At 44.5% G+C, this 24,364-nt stretch overlaps 1 long non-coding RNA gene across 2 annotated transcripts in view; it reads right to left on the bottom strand.

Moving 5' to 3' along the window:
- Positions 1 to 5,610: 5,610 nt before the first annotated feature.
- Positions 5,611 to 24,364, bottom strand: part of LOC117801098 — a 63,587-nt gene continuing 44,833 nt past the window's right edge. The window contains exons 3-5 of one of the 2 annotated variants that reach the window (XR_004623498.1): positions 7,605 to 7,783; positions 7,340 to 7,491; positions 5,611 to 6,393 (exon numbers count right to left, since the gene is read on the bottom strand). This is a non-coding gene — a long non-coding RNA (uncharacterized LOC117801098). Of the gene's footprint in view, positions 6,394 to 6,413; positions 7,492 to 7,604; positions 7,784 to 24,364 lie in introns of those variants that run through there. The other variant, XR_004623497.1, reaches the window with a different exon arrangement.

Below are 24,364 nucleotides of genomic sequence, written 5' to 3'. Positions count from 1 at the left end.
CCCGCCCCAGTCCCAGCCCCAGTGGGACCTGGAGGGGCTGCGATGTCCAGCCGCCCCGGGTGGGCCTGGCTGGGCAGAACTTTATGCCTCTGTCTTCCTAGGCTCGCTCTGCTGTCCTTCCTGTAATTCTGAGCCACCCCATCGCCATTCAACACACCTGCTTCTGCTTAAATCAGCCGGCGTTGGTTTCTACTGCTTACAGGTGAGAGCTCCGGCTGATTCCCCGGGGCCTCTGGGGCTCTGATTCCAGAGACTTCCATCCTACTTCTTTCCAATTGCTTTCTGCCTGCCCCAGGCCAGAGCAGACCCCTTCCGCTAGACCAAGCGAGCACAGCACATGGCAAAGGGGAAGGAGAAAAGCCTCCAAATCGAGCGCCAGTCCTGCCATCCAACCCCAACAGCCGGGCTTCGTCTGCATCACGGGGCCTTTCCCCAACAGTCAGCCAAACAGACTGAGGAGTAATGTGTGCTCCGGGCTGCTGAGGGCACCCGAAAGCATGCCATCCCGAGGAGCCCCCACATAGCCTCTTGTGTGGCTTCTGACTGACGGATGCAAGCTCAGCTGCTCCAGTCACGAGGTACTTCCAAATGGGACCTTCATTACTAAAAGCCAGGTGCCCAGAGCCTAGAGTTACAGTCCGGTATTATAGCCTACACCGCCATGCTGGTAATCACCACGATCCCATTGTAATAATCAGCAAACGAGGCACGTGCTCCGTGTGCTCGCTCTCCTGCATTGGTAGTTCTCCCTCCACCCGTGCTCTGAACACCTGCCTGGCAATGTCACGTATTTAAAGTGAGGCAGGGCTGGGCCCGAGCCTCCTTCTGTGCCTTGAAATGACTTGTTTGCTTTTACTCGGTAGAGTCTGAATGTATGGTTCCTTAGCCCTCAGGAAAAGTTTCAAATAACAAGAAAGAAAGGGTTTCTTAAATCCACCCAGAGATGTGAAGGGGGTCGTGAGCCGTACTTGAATTAAGAGCTGGATGACTTCTTTTGAGTATCCCTGGCTTCAGAATAAAAGTGTGATGCCCCCCACACAGGGACGTTGAGCAGACAGGAGCCAGGCTCTGACTGTTAGTACCCGATGTGGGATCCATCCAGCACGGAAGGCTGTGCCATCCAAGGAACGTGTGGGCTCTGCGAGAGAGCAGCCCCCTGGGGTCCCCAGGATCCCACCTTCCTGGCAACATCCACACGTGTCAGCATTCCAGGGGTCTGACTAGCTGTAGAACGTGAGATTTCCTTGTTCCCAGGATGCATCTGAGTTAACTCTGCTGCTAATTGGGTTTGTATCTGGCAGTGGTGACATCGAAAAAAGGTTTTGTAGTCAATTACGTTCTCCTGGAACACACGGGAAGGGTTGTCCTGTCAACGCTGAGGTGGTCTCGACCTTAACGAGCTGCCCCAGAAAAGGCACCAAAGCACACTACAGTCCCTGAGTACCTGTCTTCAGTGGCTCCTGCTGAACAAGAGTGGAAGCTCTATCTGGGGGCCGCGTGAGCGGGCTTTGCTGCACTTTCCAATTGCCCGTTTCCCGTGGAACACATCTGATTGTGATCAGGTGCGGCAGAGCCACTTTTAAAAACCATCCCCGAGGAAATGAAGTGCACACATGCTCTTCCTGCAGCCTGACGGTGGAGGGTTTGGTTTAACTGCACCAAAGCCAGGAAACGGACACTTACAGTCCCCACTACCCCCGTAACACAGCCACATGGCACACACCTGGAGGAAGAGACATGGCATTCTTCCTGCAAGTTCTTTTTCTGGTCCAGAACAAATCATTCTTCCAAAGCTCTGACATCCTGAGTGTGGGTGGAAGCGATACTTACTTATGTCTTATGGGAAAGATGGTGTGTTTATAGAAGAATCCTCTAGCCGACCGGGATGATTGCAGGAAGGGCCAGCGGTTACTCACAGAACACAGCAAGGCCTTGCCTTTTTCTTTTTTTTCCTTTTGCTTTGGGTCTCAGTGGGTCAATTTCTGCCACTTTTTTAGAATACTGGGGGTTTCCAGTCCTCTGCTTGGAAGAGCTGGAGGCACTTTCCTGTTCACAGGGAAATGGAAAAGCAGGGAAAGCTCCACTTAATGGCTCAGAAACAGGCCACCAGGGCCTGGGAGTGGCCTGGGAGGAAGTGGACTCTCTCTAGGGCAGGGCCCTCCGGGCAGTAGGGGGCCCCTGGAGAAGTGAGCTTCTGAGGAGATGGCTGGGTGGTCAGGCGGTGGCAAGGAGCGGCTCCACGCAGGGTGAGCAGCACCCCGTGTGTGCAACGCCAGACCGGTCCTGGGCCTGAGGTCAGCCTCCCAGAGCCTGCGACGGGACCGTAAATGCCATACAGTGTGGCCAAACCACTCCTGCTGTGGGAACTGGAACTGCACACTTCCTGCCTTTCATCTTGCCTGTCGGGGAGGAATCTGTCAGAAGCAGCAAACCGCAGCCCCGTCACAGGGGCAAGGGGCAAGGCTGTGGCTCCGAGGCCATGGGGAGGGCTGGGAGTGGGCTGCGCTGAGCGGCGCACCAGAGACAATGGAGAAGAGCCCGGGTGGCAGGTCGCCAGGCACCATCTGCCCAGGCCAGGCCAAGCGAGTCCCTCTGCCGGCCAGGGACGGAGCTGGTGCTCAGACAGGGTGCACGGCCTGTGCGGGGACATATGCTGCCGTCGTCAGAGCCAGATTGCCAATTCTGGGTTCTTTCTGGGTGATGCTGGGAGAGCTTCACTTCGGAATTCTATCATTAGCTGGAGAACACTGGGTCCTCCCTTGATCTTCTGCCAGAATGGATTTTTGGAGAAGAGCCTGGCTTTGGAAAGGCAAAATCAGAGAGCACAAAGGCACACCATGAACACACACCACACATAATTTTGGGGTGAGGAAATGGAGTTTTAAAACTCAAACATGAGCATTTATGCCTGCAAACAAGTAGTGCTTGCCTCCTGTCCCTGGGGGTGGCCAGGAGAGCCAAAGGGCATGCACGCATCCCGTTCTCCTCCAGGTCACTGTCTTTGAAGCGGGAGAAAAGGCAGGACATAATAAACACGGCATGGTCACAAGTCCAACACTGCCTGGCTTGCTCAGTGTACCCCTTGATCCCCGTCTGCTTTGTCCTCCAGCTCCCCACCCTCACCCCACGTCTTCAACCCTCACACCACCCCGTCCCAGGCAGCCAACTTTTTCCTTTGGCCTCTCCTTGTAGGCATAGGTTATTTTCCCCAAGTCCCATAGAGTGATTCAGGCCATACTACCGGGAAGCTCCCTGATGTGTCCCTTAGAATTAACCCAACTGGATTCCCTTGTTCTCACTTCCTTAGCTTAGTTCCTCTGAATCTTTCTTTGCCCTTCCTAAAGCCATCTGGGAGGTGGCAGATGATCTCTCTTCATCTCAGGGATGAATTTCCATCTGCAAGGTATCAGGGCTCACGCATATGATACAAGAGAAGGCTCTGGTTTAGGGCAAAAGGGACACACAAGCCCTGTGCAACCGGGGGTACGGGGGTGTTTGTCTCAGAGCCAGGACCCTGTAAATATGCTCTTAAGGTGACAGTTGTAATAAATGCACAAAAGCCTCCTAGCCGACATGCTAATTAGCTGCCAGAATAGAAACAGATACAGAAGTACAATCCTCCGAATTTGCCAGTCATTCTTCTCTAGGAAACACACGCCGAAGATCGGTCTCTGGGAAATTTTATTTTTAAGAGGCAGAGCCTTGAGGGGCTGTCTGGGAAGGGTCAGATCCTTCAAACTTAATCCAGAATTCATTGAATTAGACCTAGAACTGACCTGGCTGGAACCAGACTATCACAATCAGATCTCAAATTAGAGACCCCTTGTGGTGCATTTCTGCCCACTCAAGATGTATCCTGAAAGCCCTCCCGGCAGGAGAAAACACGAAAAGGCCAGGTAATGGGGCAGCTGTTGTTTGTCTAGGACAAGGAGGCCCCCTCCCTGTCACCTTGGTCCCTTCCAGAGTGACGGCCTTGTGCTCAGAAAGGCTCTTCCGTGTCTACACGGGGCGAGGGGGGCGGGGAGGGGCGATGGAGCCGAGGACGCAGGGGTTGCGCTACAAGCATCCTCCTGTCGAAGCCCGGAGGCCCCTGGACCCTACATCGTGCTCTCTGAGCTCAGGTTCCCCCGCATCAGCCAGAGCTGCCTCTATCTTTCTTGAAATGAAAAATAGGCAACATAAAGTCGAATTTCACAAACAACTTTAAGTGTTTCTGAAAACAATTTTACAGAAAAATAGAAAAAAGCAGCCTGTACAAAATTGGCACATTTTATGAGCCATTAAGAAACAAAACTGGTTTTATTCCTCCGGCATTTTGCACGGATTAGGAAGGGGGAATAAAGGCGTTGCATCATGCTCAGTTAGGACGCCAGGGGTCTGGAACTGTATGGAATTTCCACATGGCCTCCAAAGAGCACAGTCTCCGATTTTGAGGGAGGACTTCCCATGTGGGCTGTCTCCTTCACCTCGTAGTGATGCTTCTCAGAGCCGGGCTTCTCAAACCTGTCTGCTGGTGACACTCTAATGGCAGAGGAGGACGAATGCATTCCCAAGGGGCTGAGGAACTGTTCAAAGGGACCGTGTACAGCACCCATCACATCCGAGGTCTTGTATCTCAGACATCCACGTGAATTTTGCATTTGTATTTATTTTCACAGAAAAATCAGGCTTTAAATTCTTCATTGGTTGGACCCAGTCTGCAGTCTTGGGAGTGGGTCACATGAAGACAGGAACTGGAAGCCTGGACCAGGGTCAAGGGCGGGAGCTCGCTCACAGGCTAGGACTGGACCTGAGCAAGGCTGCACTGCCCACAGCAGGCAGGCTGGGGAGGGGTAGGAGGCCCACTGATGGGGTGCTCAAGGGTGGTCTTCATTAAAGGTAGAAACTCAGGCACAGGGAGTCGGGAGGTGCCATGGCCAGGTCAGGGAGAGTCTTGGGTGCTGTTCTTGGAGGATGTCTTTGTACCTCAGAGAGCTCCTGCCCAGTGCAGTCTTTGCTGAGGTAGGGGGACACGTCCTTAACCGTGCCGCCCACATTTGGCCGGTCCAGGTTTTCCAGGATCTCACCTAACACGATGGGTCCTGTTCCCTTGGATCAGAGGTTTCCTTTTCCTTCTTCCAATAGTCCTTAGAGTTCCTGTCCAACCACATACGACGTAGACAGGAGATGGGAGCAGGAGGCTTTGTCCTGCCTCACCTGGTGGCCCAGTGGGGTCATGCCCCATCACCCTCCCAGGACCAGTGTCATCCTACTTTTTTCTCAGCGTGCCTAGTTGGCTTCTGGCTGGAATTCTGACAGCTAAACAGACACACTTCTTGGTTTACAAGTTGTTATTCTATCACTGTAACTATCAGTCAACATTTGGGTTTTAGTCAGAACATAGCTAATGCATAATTTTGTTTGCTTCACAGCAAATTAAAGAATTGGCAGCACATTAAATAAATGGTTAAATTGATTAATTTTTTTAATTCTTTTTAAAAGATTTTATTTATTTATTCGACAGAGAGAGAGACAGCCAGTGAGAGAGGGAACACAAGCAGAGGGAGTGGGAGAGGAAGAAGCAGGCTCATAGCGGAGGAGCCTGATGTGGGGCTCGATCCCATAACGCGGGGATCACACCCTGAGCTGAAGGCAGACGCTTAACCGCTGTGCCACCCAGGCGCCCCTAAATTGATTTTTTTTCTCCAAATCTTCAAGTAAAATTGAAGCTCCAGACAGATGCACATATCTATTGAGGAGCTCCAGATACCCCAGAGGCCCCCCAGTGTGCCCAGAATTGTGACTAACTCATCAGGTCGGCACACAGAAAGAACACACAGATGCTGGCCATTTAAATAGTCCCGATCACGGCCATAGAACAGGCAACGTCCTTAAAATTAGTAGGACAGATAAAATGGTGCTTGAATAAAATTCAGTCTTGGCTAGCCAATCTTTTAAAGTCTAGCTAGGTAACAATGAAGCTGACAAATGTTTTGTTTTGTCATCAGGCCTCTAAAACAGAAAGATAAGGAAAAGCCCTCTAAGTGCTCAAGTGCATGCAGACTCTTGTCACTGAGCTACAGAATCCCAAATAATCCTGCCAGTTGTGCAGAACATGCAAGGCCCATCCCGCTCACCTGCAAGTAGCTAAGTGGTCCCGAAACCGAATTAAGAAGTACTTAAGGAGATGATGAAAACGAGCCTGGAAACGAGATCCCAGCTGATGACCAAACTTGGACATTTAGCTTACATATCACAGGCTTGCTTTCACCAAAGAAACCCGCCCACACATTGATGTCTTCGTTGGGTTTTGAACTCAACTGGAGCGAGCTTGGTGTCATCTGCAGGATTCTTGTGGCGTGTTTCATTGATGGATCAGAAATTCTCTTTGATTTTTGCCAGATTTTCACCCTGCTGGATTCAGAAGGTTTTATTCACTTTGGAAAAGACAAAGGGCTGACCCCAAGATTACTAGCTCTTTGATAGTGGGTCACTTTTTTCAGACAAAGGAATGTTTGAGGCTTTGTTAGAATCATGCCCTAATGATTAGGGGACAACTGACGGAAGAGGGGGGATTTGACGAAAAACTCCAACACTATTTTTGAATTCCTTGTATTGTCTGCTTTATGATATTCTGACAGGCATGACAAACTTTTCATTGGCAATTTTTATTTTATTTTCTCTAAAAGATTTATTTATTTATTTGAGGGAGAGAGTGCACGAGCATGGGGATGGGCAGAGGAAGGGGAGAGAGAAAATCTCAAGCGGACTCCCAGCTGAGTGTGGAGCCTGACACGGGGCTCGATCTCAAGACCCTGAGATCACAACCTGAGCCAAGGCCAAGAGTCAGACACTTAATCGACTGTGCCACCTAGGCACCCATTCTTTGGCAATTTTTAAGGTGAAAGGATTACTGCTCCTCATTTTTCACTGTGTAATAAATAGTCACTATCCAGCAAAACACAGGGCTTTAAAGATTACATCTGGTTACTGATTTGGTTACATTTCTTGCACCAAGCATTCATTCCACTGAAAAATAATAGAAAAATTCCACTGTGAAAAATGCATGCAAGGTGAAAAATAATGTTTTGGTGACCTTTTTACCAATGTGATTATGGCTTTGAGGAAAGTCATCAAAAAATAAAATTTAAAAATGTAAATTAGCTGTGTCTCTGCTGAGATAGACATTTTAAAATACTGTAATATTAGTGCAAGTTTTTTCTGAAGTGAGTTCTTTATTCGTTTTATTTTTGATAATTCCTGTCATTGTGTCAACAGTAGAACATTCTTGGTCCAAATTAAAACTAATTAAAAGTTATTTAGGGAACACAAGTGAATAACAATGTTTAACAGTTAGCACCTCTCAGAATAGAAAGTCAAGCAGCTGACAAAATAGAAGCTGAAAAACATTCATGGTTTTGACTCTTCCAGATCACAGCAAAAACTGGTTTGCTTATATAACCGATGTAAACCCAGGATCCTACAGGGTCTAGTCTTGGCACTGGTTCAGACCTGCAGAAAAATATAATTGAGAACAATTCAAATGTTTCTGTCTCTTGAAAAAATGCCAAAGGTAGGAGTGTGTTTTAAATATCCAGCAAACTTCTGAAAGATACTGTTCGTACCTGTCTTTCCGTCTCTGGTTCTCTGACCAGCTCTCCAGCTTCTGTTTCCCCTCATGCTCTGGAGACCCAGCCTGAGGCTTCTCTCCCACTCCCTCTTTTCTCTGCCTCCGTTCTTCATCTGTCATTCAGCCAGGCCTCCCAAGCTTCTTTAGTTTTCCTCCGATTGCTATTACCAGTATCTGTGTGACAAAATTCAAAACACGCCCCCCGGTTACAGGCAGAGGGCAGGGGTACGACACGTTGGATTTTGTATCCCACCCATTGTTCTTGTGTCTGTCCCCGAGAACAAGATGCCGGCTGCAAAAGGATTTTGCCAGCAAAGCATTTCCTGAGTCAGTCAAGTGGTTAGACCCTGGAGCTGCAGGGGCCAAGGCCCTGCTTCAGATTCTGCAACTCTGCTTTGTCTTACGGCACGGCTCACACTCGACCATGGCTTCAGCTCAGGTCATGATCGCGGGGTCCTGGGTGCTAGTCCCGTATTGGGCTCCCTCCTCAGTAGGGAGCCTGCTTCTCCCTCTGCCTCTGCTGCTCCCCCTGGTTGCACTCTCTCTCTGTCTGTCAGATAAATACATCTTTAAAAAAACCCAGCCTGTCTGCATGGCACTGAGCTGGGCTGAAAAAAAAAATTAACAGAAACTGATTATTTCAGACAGACTGAGACCATGACAGAGGCAGGTCACTTGATGTGAACTGGATAAAATCTCTAAGTCTGAAGAAGTCCGGATTTTCAAATGCAGTTTTTTGGCTCATGAGCTGTCCAGTACAGAGCTCTTTGGAAATGTAAATCCTGTAACATGCGTAACGTCCTGTAACGCAGAGTTGGACTCTTAGAGGCGGAGAACTGACCCCTCTTTCTTGACACTTGAAGGAAGACCCTTGCTCCTGGGGTCCCCGGGAATGCACCTGAGCAGCCTGCCTCCCGGGAAAGAGCCTTCCAGGCTGGCCTGCAGGGCATTTCCGAGAGACCGGGGCCCGACAGAGCCCAGGGACAGCAGCCAGTGTTCCAGCCCAGACTGTCCAGCCAGAGGGCTTCGGGCGCTCCGCTCTCACTTCAGTGGCCGACTGTTGCCACCTGCTGGCCACTGGAAGAAGGTGCTCAGCACTGGAAAAAGGGAGGATTTGTTTGGCCGTGGGGGCCAGGCTACTGAGAGCTGCGCCAAAATATAGATGCAGACTCAGTGTTTTCTCCAAAGAAGTGACCTGGGGAGGATCTATTACCATTCCACTCATTAATCCACACCAGAAGGTGGACTTTTATAAAAGTGATAACCTCATTCATCCATGGTTTAGTCAATTACAAACACATATATAGCTATAAACCAGGTACTCGGCAAGGCACTGGGGGTGACTAATAGTCACACCTCATTCTACCCCCGCATGACATTATCCCATGTGGTCTTCTACCCTCATCACTGAATTAGGCTTTACATTCCGTCGTTCACTCCCGAACCCGCACCGACTCAATGCCTACTATAATGGTAGGCTCGGGCCGGAAGCTGAGCATACAGCGGTGAGCAAAAAAGCTGCTGACCCCCACCCCCCACTGGTCTACTGTCTAGTAGGAGAGGCAGACATTAATCAGTTCATCACACAAATGTAACAGTATAAAATAGGTATAATATAAAAATATAACTGTGATAAAGGATTAGCCCAAATGACTTTGATCGATTCTAAAAAGGAAATTTGGGCTCTCCGATATGTATTAAATTTGGGGGAGGAGATTAATTTAATTTTATTTTTTAATTTATTTTTTATTATTAACACATAATGTAGTATTTGTTTCAGAGGTACAGGTCTGTGATTCATCAGTCTTGCGTAACACACAGTGCTCACCACAACACATACCCTCCCCGATGTCCATCACCCAGTCTCCCCATCTCCCCACCCCCCTCCCATCCAGCAATCCTCAGTTTGTTTCCTGAGATTAAGAGTCTCTTATGGTTTGTCTCCCTCTCTGGTTTCATCTTGTTTCATTTTTTCCTCTCTTCCCCTTTGATCCTCTGCCTTGTTTCTTTAAATTCCACATTATCAGTGAAATCATATGATAATGTCTTTCTCTGACTGACTTATTTTGCTTAGCATAATACCCTCTAGTTCCATCCACGTCATTGCAAATGGCAAGGTTTCATTTTTTTTTATTTATGCCCCTAACATGGGAGCAGCCAATTATATAAGCCAATTAATAACAAAATCCAAGAAAGACACTGACAATAATACAATAATAGTAGGGGATTTTAACACCCCCCGTCATTACAATGGGCAGGTCATCTAAGCAAAAGATCAACAAGGAAACAAGGACTTTGAATGACACACTGGACCAGATGGACTTCACAGATACCCTCATAACATTCCAAAGCAACAAAATGCACATTCTTCTCAAGTGCACACGGAACATTCTCCAGAAGAGATCACATCCTGGGTCAGAAATCAGGTCTCAACAGATACCAAAAGACTAGGATCACTCCCTGCATATTTTCAGATCACAATGCTTTGAAACTGGAACTCAATCACAAGAGGAAAGTTGGAAAGCATGCAAATACATGGAGGCTAGAGAGCATCCTATGAAAGAATGAAGGGATCAACCAGGAAATTAAAGAAGAAGAATTTAAAAAATTCATGGAAACAAATGAAAATGAAAACACAACTGTTCAAAACCTGTGGGATGCAGCAAAGGCGGTCCTAAGAGGCAAGTATATAGCAATACAGGCTTTCCTCAAGAAACAAGAAAGGTCTTAAATACACAACCTAACCTTATACCTAAAGGAGCTGGAGAAAGAACAGCAAATAAAGCCTAAACGCTTGGGAGAAGAGAAATAATAAAGATTGGAGCAGAAATCAATGAAATAGAAACCAAAAGAACAGTAGAACAGATCAACGAAACTAGGAGCTGGTTCTTTGAAAGAATTAATAAGATTGATAAACCTCTGGCCAGACTGATATGCATTAAAATTATTTAAAATGTTTCATTTGGGACGCCTGGGTGGCTCAGTCAGTTAAGCGTCTGCCTTTGGCTCAGGTCCTGATTTTAGGGTCTTGGGATCAAGCCCCACATCAGGCTCCTTACTCAGCGGGGAGTCTGCTTCTCCCTCTCCCACTCCCCCTGCTTGTGCTCTCTCTCTGGCAAATAAATAAATAAAATCTTAAAAATACAATACAATATAATACAACGTTTGTTTCTTTTCCAGCACTTCCACTTTGGGGAGCTTATCCTAAGGCAACAATCAGAAAATCGGACTGATTTATAAGGATGTTTCCTGCATGATTGTTTATAAAATCAAAAAAGTAAAAATAAAAAAGGAAACCATCCAAAGAGCCAATGATAAGAGGCTGGTTAAACAAATTATGATACTCTCAAAAAACAGAATATTCTGGAGCCATTAAAAATGACAATGTAGGGGCACCTGGGTGGCACAGTGGTTAAGCATCTGCCTTCGGCTCAGGGTGTGATCCTGGCGTTGTGGGATCAAGCCCCACATCAGGCTCCTCCACTGGGAGCCTGCTTCTTCCTCTCCCACTCCCCCTGCTTGTGTTCTCTCTCTCTGGCTGTCTGTATCTCTGTCAAATAAATAAATAAAATCTTTAAAAAAAATGACAATGTAAGGCCATACTATTTGACTAGGAACATATTTATTATATACATTGTAAGTTACAGAAAGGTACTTATGGTAAATCCCATTTTTGAAAACATTTTTATGGGTGTTTTCTTCCAGCTCCCTACTATATAATCAGTTTATTTGATTGTAACTGTTGGATCATTACGATCATCATGCAAATATGCTGTTATTTTCCCCATCCCCCTTCCTAAAGGGCACATAATAGAAAGACTTATGTTGGCTCTATTTCCCCACCACCTCATTTCTTTGTTACCCTTTCAGTAAGGCTGCTCTAATTGCTCCCCTCTTAAACCTACTCCAGTTAGGTTTTGTATGTCTCAAGGTCACAGGTGGCCTCCATATTGCTAAACCCAGAGTCATTGCTGTCCTCATGTCATGGGCTCCCTCAGCAGCATCTAACACAGCGGCTGCTCCCTCCTTGTATGAGTTCTTCCTCTGGCTTCCAGAACCCCACCCTCTGGGATCTCCTGCCTCATTGCTTCTGCTTTCTCAGGCTTTTCTGCATTCCTCCTCTTCTCCCCAACTTTTTTTTTTAAGATTTTATTTATTTGAGAGATATAACATGAGCGGGGTGAGGGGCAGAGGGAGAAGCAGACTTCCCACTGAGCAGGGAGCCCGATGCGGGACTCCGTCCCAGGACCCTGAGATCATGACCCGAGCTGAGGGCAGATGCTTAACCGACTGAGCCACCCAGGCACCCCTCTTCCCAGCTTTTTAATGTTAGTTCTCTTCTCTTCCCTGCCTATACTCGCTCCTTTGACCATATCCAGTCAAGGCTTTAAGCACCATCTGCCCTAGCCTAGACCTCTCTCCTAAACTCCTGACCCATAAATCCAACTGTCTACTCAGGTTTCTCATAGACATTTCAAACTCAGCATGTCCCTAACAGAACTTATGACCCTCCTCCCCATTTAACCTGCTCCAGCCACAGTCTTCCTTAATCCACTTGTTGGCACCTAAATCCTTTCCAATGCTCAAGCCAGAACCCCACAAATCATCTGCCATCATCATCCTTTCTTTTGTATCCAGATCCAATCCTTCAGGAAATCCTTTTAGCCTTGTGTCAAAATCTATTTCCCAAATCCAACTACTGCTCATAGCCCTCCCTGCAACACTGTGGTCCTCTCTGCCCCCACGTACGACCTGGGTTACTGCAGTAGCGCCTCCGCTGTCTCCCCTACAGTCTCTTGCCACCACAGAAGCCAGAGTGATCCTTTAATAATGTATGTCTGATCACGTCACTGCTGGTCAAAACCCTGCAGAGGCTCCTGGTCCTGCACAGAGTAGAAGTCTACAAGACACACTGTGTCCTCTCTTTCCCAGCTGCCCTCCGACATCAACTCCTAGCCATCTCCCCATCACTTACTCTGCTCCAGCCTGGCCGGCCTCCTTGCGATGTCAGGAGCACATTGGGTCCGCTCTCCTTAGGGACTTCTGCTGCTATTCACTCTGCCTGGAGTGTGCACCCCATAGAGACCCGCACCTCCTTCAAGTCCTTGCTCAAATGCCTCATGCTCGCTGAGGGTGTTTTAACCCTCATGTTTCCATGTTGCGATCCCCTCTCTAGCCATCCTGATTCCCCTCACCCTGCTCTAACTTTCTTTTTTCCATAGCATTTTCATGATAAGATACTAAACAATTTATTTTTTAATTATATATATAATATGTATAATCATAATTATATATATTATGTATGTACATATTGTTCATTTGAATGCATTTTTCTTGAGGAACAGAAATCCTCATCTAGAACTGTGCTTGGTACATAGATAGCTATGCCCAAGAAAAAAAAATTTTAAACTTTTTGTTTTAAAGATTTTATTTATTTATTTGGGGCGCCTGGGTGGCGCAGTCGTTGAGCATCTGCCTTCCACTCAAGGTGTGATCCCGGGGTTCTGGGATCAAGCCCCACATCGGGCTCCTCCGCTGGGAGCCTGCTTCCTCCTCTCCCACTCCCCCTGCTTGTATTCCCTCTCTCTCTGGCTGTCTCTCTCTCCGTCAAATAAATAAATGAAATCTTTAAAAAAAGAAAAAAAAGATTTATTTATTTGAGAGAGAGAGAGCACAAGCGGGGGGCAGGGGGTGCGCAGATGGAGAAGGAGAAGCAAACTCCCTGCTGAGCAGAGAGCCCGCTCTAGGGCTCGATCTCAGAACCCTGGGCAGGGACCCAAAGGCAGATGCTTAATTGACTGAGCCACCCAGGTGCCCCAACTTTTTTTTTAAGTAATCCCTAAACCAGATGTGGGGCTTGAAATCACAACCCTGAGATCAAGAGTTGCACACTCCACTGACTGAGCCCAGAAAAAAAAAATTTATAGTAAATGAATTTTACAAAGTATAGGTATATAAAAATCATCACATCGTATATTTAAACTTTTTTATAATTTTATTTGTCCACTATACCTCAATAAAGCTAAAAGAAAGATTAATATTTTCCTGAAAGTAGCATTTCCTTAACAGTAGTTAGTCCATGAAAGCCTATAAATTAAAAAGACTTTTGACTTAAAGTAAAAAAGTGAGGATTTGGGATAGTGAAAAATGAGTGAATAAATGAATGCATGGAATGGGTCTGAACAGATAAAAATTAATCCACTAACCATGAAGATTTCTAGGTAGAAGGATAATGGATACACATTTTTCTTGTTGTTCATCTGTTTTTAATTTTTCTATAATAAATCTGAATTCTTAAATAGACATTTTGAAAAAAATAGGTTTACTACTGAGGATAACAACAGTTTTAATTAATTTTTAGTCTATAGTTTCAACTGTTCATCTATAGAAGAGAATTGGTAAAATGGTAGAAATGTGGGAAAGGTACCCATTTACATTATTGTGAAGCCATTATGAAGCCCCTGCCCAGACAGTGGGAGACATTCTGTCTTGATCAGAGTTCCGCCAGAAGCAGACCCTGTAAGGGGTCTATTTGGGAGGTAAAGAGTGAACAAAGTGAGACAGAGAAGAGAAGGAAGCCAATAAAGGGAGGGCTGTCCAGCCATTTCCACTATGGACAGTGGGGATTCCATCCCATAGATGAACTCTCAGTCACAGCATAGAGCGTGCCTCAGTTTCCCCACCTGAAGGGTTAGGAAACTGGAGTATGTGTCCACCTACAGCAGCTGAGGTCTGTTTCTGGAGCCATTAATGCTCTTTGCATTTCCAGCTTGTCCCATGTATTCCTATAGCCAGAAAAAGCAATCCCTTGGGCATGTGTTGGCAGTAGGTAGAGTTTTCAGAGTAGAGGTGAAAGACAAGGGGTTATGGCGCAGGGGAAGGAGGGACCTGAGAGGGTCTGCTATGGTTCCTTGATTAGACCCTGACTGCTCTATGGGAGGAGCTCCCTTGTCTGGTGCTCTCTGCGGCTCCTCCCTCACCCCTGCAAGCCTTGCTTGTCCGTGCACCTCCATGGCCACATCCGAAGTGGGCAGAGGGGAGAGTGCCCTCTCTGAGAGTCTGTGCAGCTGTTGTAGCACGTATGGGCTCCCAAGCATTGTTTTAAGGCCCTAACAACCTAAGTTTTTCTAGTCTGGGTTCAAGAACTCTTTGGCAATACAATTCCTTCCAACACTTAGTAAGCTTCTGAAATAATTGTTTTCAGTCATTTCCATGTGCCAGTATGCACACATAGGGTTCTTCGCTAGACCTAACTCTCGAGCCTGATTTACTTCTTTACATCCTAACCCCCATGCCTCTCTCCTTCAACTTAATGGCAACCATCTTGAAGCTATCTGGAAAAAAAACAGTCTTGAGTGTGAAGAAAGCATCCTCAAATGGCAATGGTGACACTACTTGCTTAAAAAGAAGTCTTAATGGGCTTCTGTTGCTCAAAGCCTTTTTTCTACGTTATCACTTATATTTTGGGTTTCAAGGCAGAAGGCTCCGAATTTCTGGACTCATTCTATTCCCTTTCACTTCTCCTCTTAAAGCAGCCTATTCTTGTCTGAGCTTGACTCTTATGCTGACACACAAGCAAAGCAAATAAGAACTGATGGGCACTATCTTTGGGTTTTCCAACCTCTTTTAGAGCCATGACTCAGTAGACTTTTTGCTCACCAAGGAATTGAGGACAACAGTTTTATTAAATAATTTGCTGTTATATAACATGGGTTTTCATCTTGTTAGCCTCCAATACCAATCTTGTTGCCTTCCTCTGCAATGGTATATATTTTAGGGTTTATTCTTAACTCAAGGATCCCAATGGAAGGGAGTAAGTTTTGTAGTAATACTAGTAACACTAGCCACTGTATAAATAAACCCAAGGATTTCAATGGCTTAACCCAATGAAAGTTTTGTCCTCACTCATGAAATAGATCTGGGTTGTGACAGTCAATGGGTACCCTACTCCATGAAGTCATTCAAGGACCAGGATGTCGAAAGCAAAGTCACCTCCAACATATGGTTTCTAACGGGGTCACGTCCATTCCAGCTAGTGAGAAGACTAAAGAGCATGAGGCTTAAAGGTGGCAGAGCAGGAAGAGTCTGAGCTCATCTCATCCCATGGATACAACTAGATAACACCCACATCGGTAGAAATAAACCAGAAAATGACGGCCAAAACAGACTCCCCACAGCTAAATGTAGAGTAGAGGCCACATCGAAGAGGTTGGGAAGGGCAGATGTGTTGAGAGTCAAAAGGACCTTTGTAATTGGCCACAGGAGGGAGAGATGCTGCTGGTATGGAGAAAGGAGAGAAACAGACCCTCACCCCAGGCACCCCAGGGACTCCAGCACGACACGTGGAAGACAAATCCCCATAATATTTGGATTTGAAGGCCCAAGGGGTCTGGCTTCCTGAGTTTTTCATAATCAGTGGGACTTAACACCTAGAACTTTAAAAATCAGTGAGTTTGGCTCGGGCAGAGCCAGGAAAATGATAGGAAATTGAGTCCCCATTCTTAAAGAGGCAGCAAAACAAACAGCCCTGTGGACACACAGCGCTAGAAACAGCAGATGGAAAATGCCTGGGGTACACAGGAGGGAGATTTGTTTACTAATCTCAGAGCATGCGCTGGAGGGGCAGGGAAATTTGGGAGACTTCTCCAAGAATAAAAGAGCTGATGGCCACCATTTCCCTCCCCCACATTGCAGCCTAGATACACAGACACCTGTGGTAACCAACAAAGTACCAACACTGTCCACCTAGCTTGCTAACAGCACACCCTACCCCTATGCTCTCCTGCAGACTTGCCCCCTCCACCCCAGCCTGGGCAGTTTCCCAGGCGGATGCAACTCCCCTCCCACAGGGGACCGGGGTGGACCTTCTGGCACTGCACGCCCTGCCCCTGAGTTCTCCTGTAGACCTGCATCCTCCAATATGCCTTTGGTCAAAGCCTGTCTGAAGCAGTGCCACAAGCCTGGCAGTGTGCAAGCAGCCCCAGCAGGGGCCAGCACCACTCTAAAGGGACTCCTGCCTTGGGCAGAGGGGAAGATAACCATACACGCTAGTCAGACTGTGGCCCCAGCAGTGGGTTCGGAGCAGACAGTTGGTCTGATTGCAGGCCTGGCCTACCCACAAAAGCTTCTCAGGGGACAACACAGGGAGAGTTCCTTGCATTTTGGGGCTACTACATCTCTGGCAAACACCTGGGCTGACTTGACTCAAGCCCGGGGTGGCTCCAGACTGGCCCTCTAACAACACAGGGACCAAACCCTATCCACAATAGGCAGAGAGCCATCACAGATGACTTAGCTACATGGTAAGGTACACACAACACACATGGGAGAAACCCCTGAAGTGCCAGGTTCTGGGGAACAGAGGACATTGCACTGCAGGGCACTACAGGACCTCTTCTTCATAAGGCCACTACTTTCAAGAGCAGGACACACAGCAGACTTTCCTAACACAGAAACAGACAAAGAGAGGTAGACAAATGAAGAAACAGAGGGATATGTCCCAAATGAAAGAACAGGACAGAATCACAGCAAGAGAGCTAAATGAAATGGAGACAAGTAATATTTCTGATAATTTTTTTAAGATTTTATTTTTAAGTAATCTCTACACCCAATGTGGGGCTCGAACTCACAACCCTGAGATCACAAGTTGCATGCTCTTCCAACAGATCCGGGCAGATGCACCCGATAAATAATTTAAATTAATGGTCAACAAGATACTCACTGGACTTGAGAAAAGAGTGGAGGACCTCAGTGAGACCTTCAACAAAGAGACAGAAAACATAAAAAAGAAGCAGAGATGAATAACTCAATAACTGAAATTAAAAATACACTAAAGGGAATAGCAGACTAGAGGAAAGCAGAAGAATGGATCAACAACCTGGAGGACAGAGTAATGGAAAGCAATGAAGCTGAACAGGAGAGAGAAAAATGAGTTATTAAAATAGAAATAGATTAAGAGAACTCAGTGACACCATCAAGCATAATAACATTCACATTACAGGGATCCCAGAAGAAAAGAGAGAAAAGGGACAGAAAATTTATTTGAAGAAATAATAGTTGAAAACTTCTCAAATCTGGGGAAGGAAAAAGAAATCTAGAGCCAGGAGGCACTGAGAGCCCACAACAAAATCAGCCCAAGGAAGTTCACACCAAAACAAATAGTAATTAAAATGGCAAAAAGTACTAATAAAGAGAAAATTTTAAAAGCAGTAAGAGAAAAGAAAACAGCTACATCAGGGAAAACCCAATAATACTATCAGCTGATTCTTCAGCAGAAATTTTGCAGGTCAGAAGAAACTAGCATGATATATTCAAAATGCTAAACAAACAAACAAACAAAAAAAAACCACCAAAAAACCTGCAGCCAAGAGTACTCTATCTAGCAAGGCTATCATTCAGAATAGAGGCAAGATAAAGAGTTTCCCAGAGAAACAAAAGTTAAAGGAATCATGAGCACTATACCATCCTTACAAGAAATGTTAAAGAGGACGCTGTGGGTAGAAAGGAAAGACCATAAGCAGGAGTAAGAAAAGTAGGAAGCACAAAAGTAGTAAAATTGCGTATATCTATAAAAATCAGTCAAGGGATTCACAAAATAAAAGAATGTAAAGTATGACACCATATACCTAAAACATGGCGGGGAGAGGAATACAAACTTAGTGCTTTTAGAATGGGTTCAAACTTAAGCAACCATCAACTTAATATAGACTGCCACAGGCATAAAATGTTGTATATAAACCTAATGGAAGCCACAAATCAAAAACCAGTATTAGATATGCAAAAAATAGGCAACCAAGTATATCACTAATGAAAGCCAGCAAACTGTGAGAGAAGAGAACAAGAGAAGACATGAACAGAGAAGACCTATAAAAACAATCATAAAATAAGTAACACAATGGCAATAAGCACATACCTATCAGTAATTACTCTGAATGTGAAAGGACTAACTGCTTCAATCAAAAGATGTAGGAATGGATAAAAAAGCAAAACCCATCTATATGTTGCCTACAAGAGACTCATTTCAGACCTAAAGATACATGCAAACTAAAAGTGAAGAAGTGGGCTAAATGGGTGATGCGTATTAAGGAGGGCGCTTGTTGTGTTGAGCACTGGGTGTTATGTGTAAGTGACGAATCACTAAGTTCTACTCTTGAAACCAATATTACACTATATGTCAACTAACTAGAATTTAAATAAAAAACTGGAAGAATGAATGAATAAATAAAAAAATAAATAAATGGAAAGGAAAAAAAAGTGAAGGAATGGAAAAGCATTTATCATGCAAATGGAAGTGAAAAGGAAACCAGGGTAGTAATACTTACATTGGACAAACTAGACTTTAAAACAAAGACTGTAACAAGAGACAAAGAAGGACACTACATAATCATAAAAGGAACAGCACAATAAGAAGGTATAACAACTGTAAATATTTATGCACCCAACATGGGAACACCCAAATACATAAAACAGCTAAAAACAAACATAAAGGAAGTAATTGAAAGTAACAGAATAATAGTACAGGACTTTAACACCCCACTTACATCAATGGATACATCACCCAGACAGAAAATCGATTAAAAAACAGTAGCTTTCGACCAGGTGGATTTAACAGATATATTCAGAACATTCCATCCTAAAACAGTGGGACACACATTCTTTTCAAGTAAACATGGAATATTCTCCAGAATAGATCATAACTTAGGCCACAAAACCAGTGTCAACAAGTTCAAAAACACTGAAGTCATACCATGCATCTTTTCTGACCACAACACTGTGAAACTAGAAATCAACCACAAGAAAAAATCTGCAAAGAACACAAATATATGGAGGCTAAATAACAGGCTACTAAACAACGAATGGGTCAACCAGGAAATAAGAGAGGAAATAAAAAATATGTGGAGACAAAAATGAGGGGCGCCTGGGTGGCACAGCGGTTAAGCGCCTGCCTTCGGCTCAGGGCGTGATTCCGGCGTTATGGGATCGAGCCCCGCATCAGGCTCCTCCGCTATGAGCCTGCTTCTTCCTTTCCCGCTCCCCCTGCTTGTGTTCCCTCTCTCACTGGCTGTCTCTATCTCTGTCAAATAAATAAATAAATAAAATCTTTAAAAAAAATAAAAAAAAAATGAAAAAGCCACAGTCCAACATTGTTGGGATGCAATAAAAGCTGTTCTAAGAAGGAAGTTTACAGCAATGCAAACCTACCTCAAGAAGCAAGAAAAATCTCAAATAACAACCGAACCTTACACCTAAAGGAGCCAGAGAAAGAAGAGTAAACAAAGCCCCAAACCAGTAGAAGGAAAGAAAATAAGATTGGAGCAGAAACAAATGAAATAGAAACTAAAAAAAGAGAGAGAGAAGATTGATGAAACTAGGAGCTGGTTCTTTGAAAAGATCAACAAAATTGAAACACCTGTAAACAGACTCATCAGGAAGGAAGGAAGGAAGGAAGGAAGGAAGGAAGGAAGGAAGGAAGGAAGCCGGCCACCCAAGTAAACAAAATCAGAAACGAGAGAAGAGAAATAACAACTGCCACCACAGAGATAGAAAAGGATTATAAGAAAATATTATGAAAAATTACATATCAACAAACTGGACAACCTAGAAGAAATGGATAAATTCCTAGAAACATATAACCTCCCAAACTGAATTAGGAATAAACAGAAAATTTGAACAGACAGATTACTAGTAATGAAATTGATTGAGTAATCAAAAAACTCCCAAGAAACCAAAGTCCAGAACCAGATAGCTTCACTGGTGAATTCTACCAAACATGTATTTATTTATTTATTTATTTATTTGGGGGTAGGGGGGACTGGTGCAGAGGGAGTGGGAGACAGAGAATCTTAAGCAGGCTCTACCCCTAGTACAGAGCCTGAGGCAGGGCTTGATCTCAAACCCTGAGATCATGACCTCAGCTGAAATCAAGAGACACTTAACTGACTGAGGCACTCAGGAGCCCCTCTACCAAACATTTAAAGAATTTTATTCTTTTAAGAAAATTAAAGAATTCTAATCTTCTCAAACTATTTGAAAAAATAGAAGAGAAAGGAAAGCTTCCAAATTCATTCAATGAGGCCAGTATTATCCTGATACCAAATCAGATAAAGACACTACAGAAAAAGAGAAATACAGGCCAATAGCTCTGATGAACATAGGTGCAAAAATCCTTGCAAAATATTAGCAAATTGAATCCAACAATACATTAAAAAAATCATTAATCACCATCAGGTGGATTTATTCTCAGTATACAAGTGTGGCTCAATATTCGCAAATCAATCTATGTGATACATCACATCAACAAGAGAAAGGACAGGGGCACCTGGCTGGCTCAGTTGGTAGAGCATGTGACGCTTGATCTTAGGGTTGTAAGTTCGAGCCCTGTGTTGGGTGTAGAAATCACTTAAAAGTAAAATCTCAAAAAAAAAAAAAAAAGACAAGGGAAAGGATTAAAACAATATGATCATTTCAATAGAAATGCAGAAAAAGCATTTGACAAAGTACAATATCCATTCCTGACAAAAACCCTTAACAAAGTAGGTTTAAAGGGAATATACCTCAAAATAATAAAGGACATTTATGAAAAACCCACAGCTAACATCATACTTAATGGTGAAAAACTAAGAGCTTTTCCCCTGAGATCAGGAAAAAGACAAAGATTATCAATTCACCACTTTTTTTTTAAGTAGGCTCCTTGCCCAGCCTGGAGCCCAACATGGGAGTTGAACTCATGACCCTGAGATCAAGACCTGAGCTAATTGAGATCAAGAGTCAGAGGCTTAATTGCCTGAGCCACCCAGGTGTCCCCACTCTCACCACTTTTATTCAACATTGTACCAGAAGTCCTAGCCACAGCAATCAGACAATAAAAAGAAATAAAAGGCATCCAAATTGGTAAGAGAGAGGTAAAATTTTCACTATTTGCAGATGACATGATATTTTGTATAGAAAACCCTAAAGACTCCACCAAAAAACTACTAGAACTGATAAAGGTATTCAGTTAGGTTGCAGGATACAAAATCAATATACAAAAATCCATTGCATTTCCATACACTAATAATGAAGCAGCAGAAAGAGAAATTAAGAAAACAATCCCATTTACAATTCCACCAAAATAATAAAATATCTAGGAATAAAATTAATCAAGGAGGTAAAAGATCTGTATTCTAAAAACTATAAATCACTGATGAAAGAAATTGAAAACAACACAAACAGAAAGATATTCCATGCATTAAAATGTCCATACTAGGGGCGCTTGGGTGTCTCAGTCGTTAAATGTCTGCCTTCGGCTCAGGGCAGGATCCTGGCGTTATGGGATCGACCCCCAGATTAAGCTCCTCCACTGGGAGCCTGCTTCTTCCTCTCCCACTCCCCCTGCTTGTGCTGTCTCTCTCTCTCCGTGTCAAATAAATAAATAAATAAATAAATAAATAAATAAATAAATAATCCATACTACCCAAAGCAATCTACAAATTCAATGCAATCCCAATCAAAATACTAACAGCAGGGGCGCCTGGGTGGCACAGCGGTTAAGCGTCTGCCTTCGGCTCAGGGCGTGATCCCGGCGTTATGGGATCGAGCCCCACGTCAGGCTCCTCCACTATGAGCCTGCTTCTTCCTCTCCCACTCCCCCTGCTTGTGTTCCCTCTCTCGCTGGCTGTCTCTATCTCTTTCAAATAAATAAATAAAATCTTTAAAAAAATAAAAAAAAAATACTAACAGCATTGTTCCTAGAACAAATAATACTAAAATTTGTAGGAACCACAAAAGATCCTGAATAGCCAAAGCAATCTTGAAAAAGAAGGACAAAACTGAAGGTATCAAAATCCGAGGTACCAAAATATACTACAAAGCTATAGTAATCAAAACAGTATGGTACTGGCACAAAAAGAGACACATAGAGCAATAGAACAGAATAGAGAGTCCAGAAATAAAACCATGAGTATATGGTCAATTAATCTTCAAATAAAGGACAAAGGAATCAAGAATATGCCGTGGGAAAAAGACAGTCTCTTTAACAACTGGTGCTGGGAAAACTGGACAGCTACTTGAAAAGAATGAAACTGGGCCACTTTCTTACACCACACACAAAAATAAACTCAAAATGAATTAAAGACCTAAATGGGAGACCTGAAACCATAAAAATCCGAGAAGAGAGCACAGGATTTTGACATTGGCCATAGCAACCTTTTTCTGGATTTATCTCCTGAGGCAAGGGAAACAAAAGCAAAAATGAACTATTGGGACTACATCAAAATAAAAAGTTTCTGCACAGTAAAGGAAACAATCAAAAAACTAAAAGACAGCCCACTGAATTGGGGAAGATATTTGCAGATGACATTTCCAATAAAGAGTTAGTATCCAGAGGGGCGCCTGGGTGGCACAGTGGTTTAAGCGTCTGCCTTCGGCTCAGGGCGTGATCCTGGCGTTATGGGATCGAGCCCCACGTCAGGCTCCTCCGCTATGAGCCTGCTTCTTCCTCTCCCACTCCCCCTGCTTGTGTTCCCTCTCTCGCTGGCTGTCTCTATCTCTGTCAAATAAATAAATAAAATCTTTAAAAAAAAAAGTCAGTATCCAGAATATATAAAGAACTTATACAACTCTAAACACCAAAAAACCCCACAAGTAATCCAACCCAAAAATGAGCAGAAAACAGGAACAGACATTTCTCCAAGGAAGACACCCAGATGGCCAACAGATACATGAAAAGATGCTCAACATCACTCATCATCAGGGAAATGCAAACCATACCACAATGAGGGGGTGCCTGGGTGGTTCAGCTGGTTAAATGTCTGCCTTTGGCTCAGGTCATGATCCCAGGGTCCTGGGATCGAGTCCCCCAGCTTGCTCCCTGCTCAGTGGGGATTCTTCTTCTCCATCTCCCTCTGCCCCTTCCCCCTGCTTGTGTTCTCTCTCTCACTCTCTCGCACTCACTCTTTCTTTCTCTCAAATAAATAAAATCTTAAAAACAAAACAGGGGAGGGGGGTGGGGGATTGGGATAGACCGGTGATGGGTAGTAAGGAGGGCACGTATTGCATGGTGCACTGGGTGTTATACGCAACTAATGAAGCATCGAACTTTACATCGGAATCCGGGGATGTACTGTATGGTGACTAACATAATATAATAAAAAATCATTAAAAAAATTAAAAAAATAAAATGAATCTCTTGTGGGCAGCATAAAAAACAAAACAAAACAAAACAAAACAGGACACCTGGGTGGCTCGGTCAGTTAAGCGTCTGCCTTTGACTCAGGTCATGATCCCAGGGTCCTGGGATCAAGTCCCGCATCGGGCTCCCTGCTCAGTGGGGAGCCTGCTTCTCCCTCTGTCTGCTGCTCCCCCTGCTTGTGCGCTCTCTTGCACTTTCTTTCTCTGGCAAATAGATAAGTAAAATCTCTTTAAGATAAATATACAAACAAAAAACGAGATATCACCTCACACCTGTCAAAATGGTTAAAATAAAAAACACAGGAAACAACAGATGTTGGTGAGGATGCAGAGAAGGGACCCCTCTACACCTTTGGTGGGAATGCAAACCGGTGCCGCCACTGAGGAAAACAGTATGGAGGTTCCTCAGAGAGTTAAAACTAGAACCACCCTATGATTCCAATAATTCCACTACTGGGTATTTGCCCAAAGAATACAAAAACACAATTCAAAAAGATATATGGACCCCTATGATTATCACAGCATTATTTACAATAGCCAAATTATGGAAGCAGCCCAAATGTCCACTGACTGATGAATGGATAAAAA

Source organism: Ailuropoda melanoleuca, chromosome 2 (assembly GCF_002007445.2).
Source record: "Ailuropoda melanoleuca isolate Jingjing chromosome 2, ASM200744v2, whole genome shotgun sequence".
Lineage (NCBI taxonomy): Eukaryota > Metazoa > Chordata > Mammalia > Carnivora > Ursidae > Ailuropoda > Ailuropoda melanoleuca.
Note: the sequence above shows the minus strand (reverse complement) of the source record. Positions and strands in the feature narration are given on the sequence as shown.